Source organism: Pelodiscus sinensis, chromosome 8 (assembly GCF_052426305.1).
Source record: "Pelodiscus sinensis isolate ZL-2025 chromosome 8, ASM5242630v1, whole genome shotgun sequence".
Taxonomy (NCBI): domain Eukaryota; kingdom Metazoa; phylum Chordata; order Testudines; family Trionychidae; genus Pelodiscus; species Pelodiscus sinensis.
In genome coordinates, this window is record NC_143059.1 from 60,036,902 (window position 1) to 60,047,903 (window position 11,002).

An 11,002-nucleotide genomic window follows, 5' to 3' on the forward strand; every position below is an offset into this window, starting at 1 on the left:
CGCAAAAAAGCCCCGATCGTGAGAATGGCGATCGGGGCTTTTTTGCGGAAAACCGCGTCTAGATTGGCCATGGACGCTTTTCTGCAAAAAGTGCTTTTGCGGAAAAGCATCCTGCCAATCTAGATCTGCTTTTCCAAAAACGCTTTTAACAGAAAACTTTTCCGTTAAAAGCATTTTCGGAAAATCATGCTAGTGTAGACGTAGCCTAACAGTTTAGGGAACTAAATAACATCATTAACAGGTGAGAAAGAGAACAGCATCCATTTTAACTCTTTCCTTGCTCCTCCTTTGACTCCAACAGTCCAAGACTGGGAGAGAACTTGTTATTCCTTTGTCTCCAGCCTGAGAGAGACTTGCTTGTGCTGAATGGGGTGTCAGCTCCCTGGGCTCTGCTTCCTTTACATTGCCTTGAAGGTTAACAATAGGTGCACCCTGGTCCCCCAATGAATAGGCAATGACAAAGGGAGTAGTTCACTGAATGTGGGGCAGCCTGAACTACCCTGCCTTGACAATAAATGGTGATGTTGGCCTTGTCCAAAGTGTGGATCCCTAAAAGCAAAACCCGGGCCTGTCTCAAGTCTGGTGCACGTAAGCGTGCAGGCATGGCTTGGGAGGGAGAAGCTGGGAGAGGAAGGAATGTTATGAATAACAATGCAATTATTTGAAATAATTGCACTGATAGAAGGAAACCCAAGGCTTTTGCAAACAGAGTTGAGGGAGACGACTTTTCTCTTCCTTTTCTGCATCATATGATGTCCAAATCCCCTGAGTAATGACAGCACTTTCTGCTCCTGCTAGGTCTGAGAGGGGCAACTTCTTGGAACAACAGACTTTCTTCATCTTCAGCCTTTTCTGTTCACTAACTTATTTATTTATTCATTTAAAATATTTTTACCCTTCCTCTCTCTTTAAAATAATCGAGGCGACTTACAAAATTGTTTTAAAACACACTATACCTACATATAAAAAATTAAAATACGAGAGCCGAGAGGGACATAAAACCTGCTAAAATGTCTTGAGAGGAGGAACACAGACTCAAACACCCATAAAAAAAGAGTAAAAAGGGTGGCTTTAGCCTGACAATGCTAACATTAGCGCCTCGCGAATATCCCGAGAAAGAGCATTCCACAGCCTGGGAGCAAAAGCTGAGAAGGCCCTGCTCTGTGTAGATGTTAATTTTATCTCCATAAGTTGGGGAACACTGAGAAGAGCCTCCCCAGCTGATCTCAATCCCCAATCAAGTTCATATGAGAGAAGATGGACCTTCAGATACCCTGGACCCAACCCATTTATGGCTTAATAGGTCATAACCAAGACCTTAAATGGAGCCTGAAAACATACCAGAAGACAGGGCAACTGCCAGAGCACTGGCATAATGTGCTCCATATAACAAGTACTAGTTAAAACTCGAGCAGCTGCATTCTGTACCATTTGAAGTTTCTGAAGGCTCTTTAGAGGCAGCCCCACATAAAGCGCATTACAGTAATCCAGTCGGGATATAACCAGAGCATAGATCACTGTGGCCAAGCCATGCTTGTTCAGGAAGGGTCGCAGCTGGCTCAGTGCAGCTGCCCAAAAGCACTTCTGGACGCCGAAGAATTCTGGTTCTCAAATGTTAAAAAAGGGTCCAGCAGGACTCCCAAGAGTGTACCTGTTGTTTCAGGGGAAGAATAACCCCTTTAAGCAGGTGCTGAACTACTGCTTGTTATCAGCCAGCTAAAAGGAGGGAGCTGCTCTGGGGGTGCGTGTGCTCACTCCAATTGTTTAGCTCTGCAAGATAATTAACTGTTAACTGTTGATATGTAAATACAGCTCAGGCCAGGAGGGGGAAGGTATCGAGGTGTGGTTATGTAAATCCTACTCAGCCAGGGCTGATGGAGGATCAGTGTTAGAATGGAATATGGTGTATTGTAAATAATTTGGGGCTGTTGTGGGGGGGTCACAAATGATGCAACCCCTAAATGTGGGAACTGTAAAACATGACACCTGTGCTTGCAGGAGAGACACCATCACTGTAAGAAGTCTCTGAGGAACAAGCCTTCCCCCTTCCAGAGTTGAGTGAATGGAGTTGGGGGGGGAAGGGCTAAAGGGCTTAAGTCAGCCTGCTTCATGCCTGCCAGGTGTGAGCTGTAAGACTGGCCCAACCTGCCTCTTTCCCCCTTTTGTTTTAAGGACAGATCTGAAGTAGACTCCAGGAGGAGTCTTTTTGCTAGTCCGGTGGAAGCTGGAATCTTTTGCCAGTCTAGGTGATGGCTAAAGAGTTGAAATCACTAAGAGCTGAAATCACTGGTTTGGTCGGGAGCCAGACCCATTGCAGCCAGCGAAGCGGCTGGTGGGAATGACTGGCGGGTGGCCGGTAGATGCGGCGGCAGGTGACCAGCAGAGCGGCTGGTGGAGTGAAACAAGACAGCTGTTGGAGCATGGTGGAGTGGTTCGTGGTAAAGGCTGCAGCAGAACCATACGGAGAGAGGTGGCGCCATCAGCCTCGGACCACATAAGGTGCCCCTATCAATCCCCCTGTCCCTCTTTCCACCCAGGTTGGGGGGTAGAATGCTTCAGGTGAACTTTTGAACTCTGGGCGGCACTGACCAGGGATAGAGACTTTTGGGGTGTCGGACTCTGGGAAATATTGGGCTGCTGGACTCCAGAGACTCTTGGGCTATGTCTACACTGGCATGATTTTCCAGAAATGTTTATAACGGAAAAGTTTTCCATGATAAGTATTTCCGGGAAAAGCATTGGCAGGATGCTTTTCTGGAAAAGCACTTTTTCCGGAAAAGCGTCCGTGCCAAGGTAGACGCGCTTTTCTTCAAAAAAGCCCCGATCGTCATTTTTGTGATCGGGTCTTTTTTGCGGAAAAGAAATCTGTGCTGTCTACACTGGCCCTTTTCCGGAACAGTTTTCTGGAAAAGGACTTTTGCCCGAATGGGAGCAGCATAGTTTTTCCGGAAAAGCACTGATGATTTTACAGTAGATCATCAGTGCTTTTCCGGAAATTCAAGGGGCCAGTGTAGACAGCTGGCAAGTTATTCCGGAAAAGCGGCTGATTTTCCGGAATAAGTGGCCAGTGTAGACACAGCCTTGGGGTGTAGGACTTCGCTCATGGTTTGGGCTATGAACTCTGTTTATGGTATTTTCCCAAGTTAATGTCATGTGACTTCTCTCTCTGTTTCATTAAATGTTTCTTTTCTACACTCAGACTCTGTGCTTGCGAGTGGGGAAGCATTGCCTCTCAGAGGCGCCCATGGGTGTGTGAATTTCCCAGGCTACTGGGTGGGGGCTTGAGCCAGTTCTGTGTGAGATGGACCCCTAGATATTGAACCCAGCCCTGGCTGCTGCCGGGCCTACCCAGCAGAAGGGTTACATCTGGCCGCCGAAGAATTCTGGTTTTCAAATGTTAAAAAAGGGTCCAGCAGGACTCCCAAGTGTGTACCTGTTCTTTCAGGGGAAGAATAACCCCGTCTAGAACAGGTATCATGCCACATTCCCAAACAGATGGCCTCCTGATCCACAGGACCTCAGTCTTATCTGGATTCAACTTCAGCTTGTTTAACTTCATCCAGTCCATCACCACTTCCAAACACTGGTTTAAATCAGTCACTGCCACACCTGGTTCTGATGTCACAGGGAAATAGAGTTGGGTATCATCTGCATATTGATGGCACCGTCCTCCAAAACACCTTATGACCTTTCGCAGCGGCTTCCTGAAGATGTTAAACAGCATAGGGGACAAGATGGAACCTTGAGGGACTCTGTAGCACAATCTCCACAGGATCGAATAGCAGCCCCCTAACTCCACCTCCAAATCAGACCGAATGCAAGCGATATTATCTGCAAAGTGCTTCACGAACAGATCACAGCAGGGAGCCAAGAGCTTCTCCATTTCATCATGAATGTCAGACTGTAACAAGCCCCGCACCACTCAAAACAGTTCCACTGGATGGCATTGTGTGGATGCAATACGGGTGGGAAAGTAGCTTTTCTTCGCTGTCAGCACCACCACAGCATAAGCTCAGAAAAACTGCCTGGGCTACCTCCATGTTCCATATATTGACTAGGACCATTTGCCATAAGGGCTGAACAATTCCTCAGGGACCTCAGGAAGCCCTCCAGATCCATCAGCCTCCAAGGGCGGGCCATCTTAATTAGTCCCCTGCCTCTGTGCCGGGAAAGGTAAACTAGTCTGGGTAGTGATCAATCCATGACAAAGGGAGTGTAACCACATCCCTTATCCCAAGAACTCTATCACCCTTAGTCCAAAAGACCAGATAGAGCATGTGATCTGCAACATGCGTGGGGGCAGTTATTTCTTGGGATAGCCATGGGGGTGCTGCTGCTCCTGGATGAAGGGACTGACCTGGCTTGTATCTCTGAGACCTTGCTTGTATGAGAATAGTTTTATTTTGCTTCATGGTACAGTTAAAAACATATGGGTCAATACTTCGATGTTAGTGCTTGTCATATGATACTTCACTCCAAGGTTCTGCTCATAAAACATTGCTGAGTGAGAAGCAATGCAGGAGCTCTGGGTTTCCAGACACGCAAAAGGGATTAGCCTCGTTCTACCAACGCTCAAATCACTGTAGAACTAATGCAGTGAACAGACTGTTCGTGTAGAAGGGAGGGGTGCAGACCAACAGTATCATTTTAAAAAAGAAAGATGCTCACCTTCAAAGATAGTAAAAAGTTGTTTCCCTGGAATTAATCTTTGTACAGCACTTTGAACATGTGACGTTATGTGCAGTAAGCTATTAGAACAGAGGTGGTGATTTTACACTATTTTGGTTAGCCAAAAACCTAGGTTCAAAAGGGCAAATCTATCCCTAACTCTTGGAAAGGTTTCAGTTATTCATCTTATTATTGATATGACACCTTCAGTGTAAGAAGTTTTTTAAATAAAATCCCCAAACCACAGAAATTAGGCAACTAGCTGTTAGCCTATTGTAAATAAGCATATGGTGAATCCACAAGGGATCATGCGGGCATCACTGCACCCTTAATGCCCAGGATGTTGGATGCTAATGGAAAAGCATCTCATCAGACTATTGGATTATGAAGGATATTTGCTTTAAATATGATGAGGCCAGCAGAGGACCTGGCACATGGCCTATGCACTAGTTCACTTCCACTTGAGCCCTCAAAATCAGGCTTAAGTGATGTGTGGGCTGCTGCTGGCTCTCGGTGCAGGCAGAACTTCATCCTAAAAGAAGACTATCCGAAAGCCATGTGCCAGTAACAGGGTTAATTTGTATTGACTATGCAAGCTTGTGCTCATTTCAAATACAGGGAAGGAACTTTTCTCTTTTTTAAGCCCTAGAGTGAAAAGCGTTAGCCTGCATTAAAATGTTGTTGTTGTTTATTATTTATTTGTATTGTGGGAGTGCCTGGGAGCTCCAGTCATGGATCAGAGCCCCATTGGATGAGATGCTGTGTAACCACAGAACAAAGAGATGGGCCTTGCCCCCAAAAGCCTGCACTTTCATCCCACCCCCTCACAAAAGCAGCTGCCATCAGTACATCAATTCATGGTAAAGAGTGAAAAGTTCCCCTAATGCTAGTCTCCTTTTTTTAATTTTCATCATTGCCCAAAATGGGTTGGACTCTTTTCAAACACTCCAGAATGGGTGGTCATTGCTCAAAGGAGCTTCCAGTCCATAAGACCGACAGGCCGATTTTATTCAAGTCCCTGCATTTCATCATACACAGCCCAGCAGAAGTGACTCTTCAAGAAGGACTTTGATGTGGACAGGATAAAGGAGCCTTGCAGATGAGCTCAAGCAGTTCATAAGAACATAAGAATGGCCATACTGGGTCAGACCAAAGGTCCATCTAGCCCAGTAGCCTGTCTGCTGACAGTGGCCAGTACCAGGTACCCCACAGGAGGTGGACCGAAGACAATGATCAAGCAATTTGTCGCCTGCCATCCTTCTCCAGCCTATGACAAACAGAGGCCAGGGACACCATTTCTATCCCCTGGCTAATAGCCTTTTATGGACCTAATCTCCATGAAATTATCTAGCTTCTCTTTAAACTCTGTTATAGTCCTAGCCTTCACAGCCTCCTCTGGCAAGCAGTTCCACAGGTTGACTACACGCTGTGTGAAGAAGAACTTTCTTTTATTAGTTTTAAACCTGCTACCCATAAACTTCATTTGGTGTCCTCTAGTTCTTCTATTTTGGGAACTAATAAATAACTTTTATTTATTCACCCTCTCCACACCACTCATGATTTTATATACCTCTATCATATCCCCCTTTAGTCTCCTCTTTTCTAAACTGAAAAGTCCCAGTTGCTTTAACCTCTCTTCATATGGGACCCGTTCCAAACCCCTAATCATTTTAGTTGCCCTTTTCTGAACCCTTTCTAAGGCCAAAATATCTTTTTTGAGGTGAGGAAACCAAATCTGTACACAGTATTCAAGATGTGGGCGTACCATAGTTTTATACAGGGGCAGTAAGATATTCTGTGACTTATTTTCTATCCCTTTCTTAATAATTCCTAACATCCTATTTGCCTTTTTGACCGCCACTGCACACTGTGTGGAAGTTTTCAGAGAACTATCCAAGTAACTCCAAGATCTCTTTCCTAATTTCTCATAGCCAAATTAGCCCCCATCATACTGTACATATAGATGGGGTTATTTTTTCCAACGTGCATTACTTTACAGTCATCCACATTAAATTTCATTTGCCATTTTGTTGCCCAATCACTTAGTTTGGTGAGATCTTTTTGAAGTTCTTCACAGTCTGCTTCTGTCTTGACTTCTTGTTTTGACAAATTTGCCTGGTACTGAAGTTAGACTTAGAGGTCTGTAATTGCCAGGATTACCTTTAAAGCCCTTTTTAAATCTTTGTGGCATGTTAGCTACCTTCCAGTCATTAGGTACGGAAGCCGATTTAAAGGATAGGTTACAAACCACAGATAATAGTTCAGCAATTTCCCATTTGAGTTCTTTTAGAATCCTTGGATGAATGCCATCCGGTCCTGGTGATTTGTTAACATTAAGTTTTTCTATTTGTTCCAAAACCTCCTCTAATGACACTTCAATCCAGGACAGCTCCTCAGATTCATCACCCACAAAGGACAGTGCAGATTTGGGAATCTCCCTAACATCCTCAGCCATGAAGACTGAAGCAAAGAAATCATTTAGTTTCTCTCCAATGGCTTTATCATCCTTGATTGCTCCTTTTATATCTCGATCGTCTAGGGGACCCACTGGTTTTTTAGCAGGCTTCTAATGTACTTAAAAAACATTTTGCTATTTCTTTTTGAGTTTTTGGCTAGCTGTTCCTCAAATCGTTCTTTGCTTTTTTTTATTACATTTTTACACTTGATTTGACAGTGTTTATGTTCCTTTCTATTTGTCTCACTAGGATTGGACTTCCAATCCAGTTCATCCCATGCTATGTTGAAGAAGGTACAAAGGTTATTGCGCGAGAAGCCAATCCAGACCATCCCCATGCTGGTTTCCAGAAAACCACAGAGAACAGAACTCCAACCCACATCCAGCTTCCCTTACAAGTTATTCCCAAAGACCAAAGGACCATCTACCTTTGAAATGAGGCGAGTTCTAGTCTGAAACTACAAGATGAATTCCCCATGCTCTTGTGCAGGGAGCCTTTGCATGCCTCAGAAACACATCTCTCCCCAGAAAAAATATTTACTAGTGTGCCCTGTGGGAGTGGAAGCTAGAGTCATGGTCAAGGTTCCCAGCAGAATGCCCAAAGCTCAGTTGCTCCAGCCTTGCAACAAATCAGTCTACCCACATCTCTCATACCTATATAGATATGTGAGAGGTGGCCCTCCACAGAGTAGTATCTGGACACCTGTTTGCCATCTACTGCAATTGCCTGTATCTGATCCATGGACATGCTAAGCCTGTAATTTTCAAACTGTTTTTCTCATGACCCAGTTCAAGAAAATTGTTGCTGCCCATGCACCAACATAATCTGACTGAAGTGTGGACTTCGGGGTGGGGCTGAGAATGAGAGCTTTGGGCTGTAGAATAAGGAGGTTAAATTTTGATTAACTAATTGAACAGTCAATGGGATTTCCATTGACTATTCGGTTAGGTGATAAGAACTTCCACATTCCGCCTTTGAAATGTACAAGAGCCCCCACTGGGGAGTCTTGTACATTTCAAAGTCGGCACTCCACATGGAGCCCAGGGCCAATGGGGAGTCCTCTGCTAACTTTGGGCTCCATGCAGTGCTTTTGCTTTGACTTGCACAACAGTCTGGGATCAGCGGGACTCCCTGCTGGCCCCGGTTTCCATGCGGTGTTCCAACTTTGAAATGTACAAGAGTTCCCCACTGGGGAACTCTTGTACATTTCAAAGGGGAAGCGCCCGCATGGAGCCTGGGGTCAGCAGGGACTCCCCCCAGTCCCCAGCTCCATGCAGCATGCCAGCTTTGAAATGTACAAGAGTCCCCAGCGGGAACTTTTGTACATTTCAAGGTTGGCCACCCCTGTGCCCCTACCCCCTCCCACGGAGCTGGAGCTGGGGGGAACCAGCTTTTAAGCTGCTCCCTCCAGCATCCCCTTCTCCCCCTTCCTTTACTGTCTCTTTGTGATAGAGGCGGCAAGATGGGGGGAAGCAACTAGTCGACTAGTGTGTCTACAATCCAATAAGCCTAGTCTCTTAGGGTATGTCTACACTGCCACCCTAGTTCGAACTAGGGTGGTTAATGTAGGCTTTGAACTTGCAAATGAAGCCTGGGATTTAAATATCACAGGCTTTATTTGCATGTTCCCAGGCACTGCCATTTTTAAATGCCCCATAATTCGAACTACCTGCTAGCAGCCAGTTATACAGAGATCATGGAGCAGGACACTACATGCTGCACGTTTAGAAGGCAGCACTAAGTGCCACTGGTGGTGTGTGCTTCTCCTGTGTCTCCCTTCCCTGCAATGAGGAGTAACGGTAGTTCAAATTAGGAGCTTTAATTTGAACTATCTAGCCCGTGCTGCGTGTAGTCGCAGGCAGGTAGTTCGAACTATGGGGCATTTAAAAATGGCAGCGCACGGGAACATGCAAAAAAAGCCCAGGATATTTAAATCCCGGGCTTCATTGCAAGTTCGAATACCTACATTAGCCACCCTAGTCCGAACTAGGAAGCAGTGTAGACATACCCTTACATCCCTACTGTAGAAGGCTTTGGGAGGGATCAGGGCTAGGCAGGAGGGGCTTACTTTGAGCAGCTCCCATGCAGTGGGGGTACTGAGGCAGGCTTCCTGCCTGTCCTGGCACCGCAGACCATGCTGCAGCACAGAAGCAGCCAGCAGCTGATTCCTAGCCAATGGGAGTGTGCTCAGGTCAGGGGCAGCGTGTGGAGCCCTGTGTGCTCTTCCCCCTTGCCCCACATACCTAGGAGCCAGGCCTGCTGCCGGCCACTTCTGGAGCACAGTGCAGCCTGCGGTGCCAACACAGGCAGGTAGTTTTCCTAAGCACCCCCACTGATCCCTTGATCCCCCAGCAGCAACAAGACCCAGCGCCCAACATTCCATGACACAGTACTGGGTTGTAATCCCTAGTTTGAAAAGCACTGGGCTAAACCATTGATCCACAATAAACCTGGGCCTCAACTCTTAACACTTGAGGTGCTGCCTTGCTGTAAAAATTCCTGTCGCTTCAAAAGAAGACCAGACTGATATTCAGAAAGGAGGCAATCTGAAAAAATATTCTGCTATACCTTTAGTGCCTCCATTTAATGTTATGCTTCTGTGAACATTACTTTTAGGTGAATTATTGATGTCTCTTATTGACTGATTTCTCTAAGGTTGCTCTACACATAAACTGCAGAGTTGCATATTGCTAGGAAGTGCTTTACAGCAGCATTTTTATGTCCACAGTTCCACAGTTCAGTGAGGGGTATGTGTTATCATTATACTTAAGACATGGGAACTGTGGGGTTAATTCTCCATGCATCATGCTATGCATCTTGTTGAAAATACATCCCATCCTTATGTGTGCCATTCTTCGAGCATGCAAAACAAATTAACAGAAAGATCCAAATCTTTTGTCTGGTGCGTGGCTGGGCACCAAGATTGTCTGTGAAGTCAGATGAGGAAGAATACTATAGAGCAGCAATGGGCAACCAAGGTTATCTCAGTGGGTCATAAGATTGAAATCAGGCATATGCCCCCAAGAATAAGATTAAATAGGTTGCACTTGATTCTCCTCCTTTATCATGCCTTTTCAACACAAAGTGGTCCATTATTAGGAGCAAATTAAATTGCCAACAAAAGTAACAAAGTAGCAGAGGAAGTGCACGGTTCTCACATTTTGCAGGGGCTACTTAGTGCTCCTCTCTGTTGCAGGCCTTCCCTTAAACCCTTCCCTTAAACCCACACCCAGCCTGTTCCCTGCCTTCTCCCCTGAGCACACTCAGTCCCTTCTCCTCCCGCTCCCTTTCAGGATTTCTGGAGCCCGGCTCCTCCTCCCTCTTTCCTTCCCTCCCAGAGTTTGACCACTGCAAATCAGCTGATTCACAGCATTCCAGAAGTTCTGGGGCAAGTGGAAGGAGTAACTAAGTGCAGTCCTCCAGTGCATGAGAGTCATGGGGGAAAGCAGCAGAGGTGTTTGCGTGGGCCACATGTAGAACCCCGATGGGCCACATGAGGCCCACGATCTGCAGGTTGCCCACCATTGCTATAGAGCAACTCTTCCAGCCTTTGTGACCCAGATGCCATTATCCCCCACAGAGTGGGGAAGGACTATATAGCAGGGCCAGCTTTAGGCCAATTAGCCCGATTCCCCTGAATTGGGCCCCGTGCCTAAAAGGGTACCGCGCCCTAAAGCAAGAGGGGCCCTGCGCCCTAAATCTGGAAGTGTGCTGGCGTGCCAAGCACGCTGCAGGTGGGGGCGTTGGCCCCGGACGAGTGCGACGGCTTCTGTGCGCCGCAGGAGGGGTGAGTCGAGCGCAGGGATTTCCCTGCACCGGGGAAGGGGGAATTGGCCACTGGGTTTGATGGGATGGTGGGACTCTGCCCTGTAGCTGGG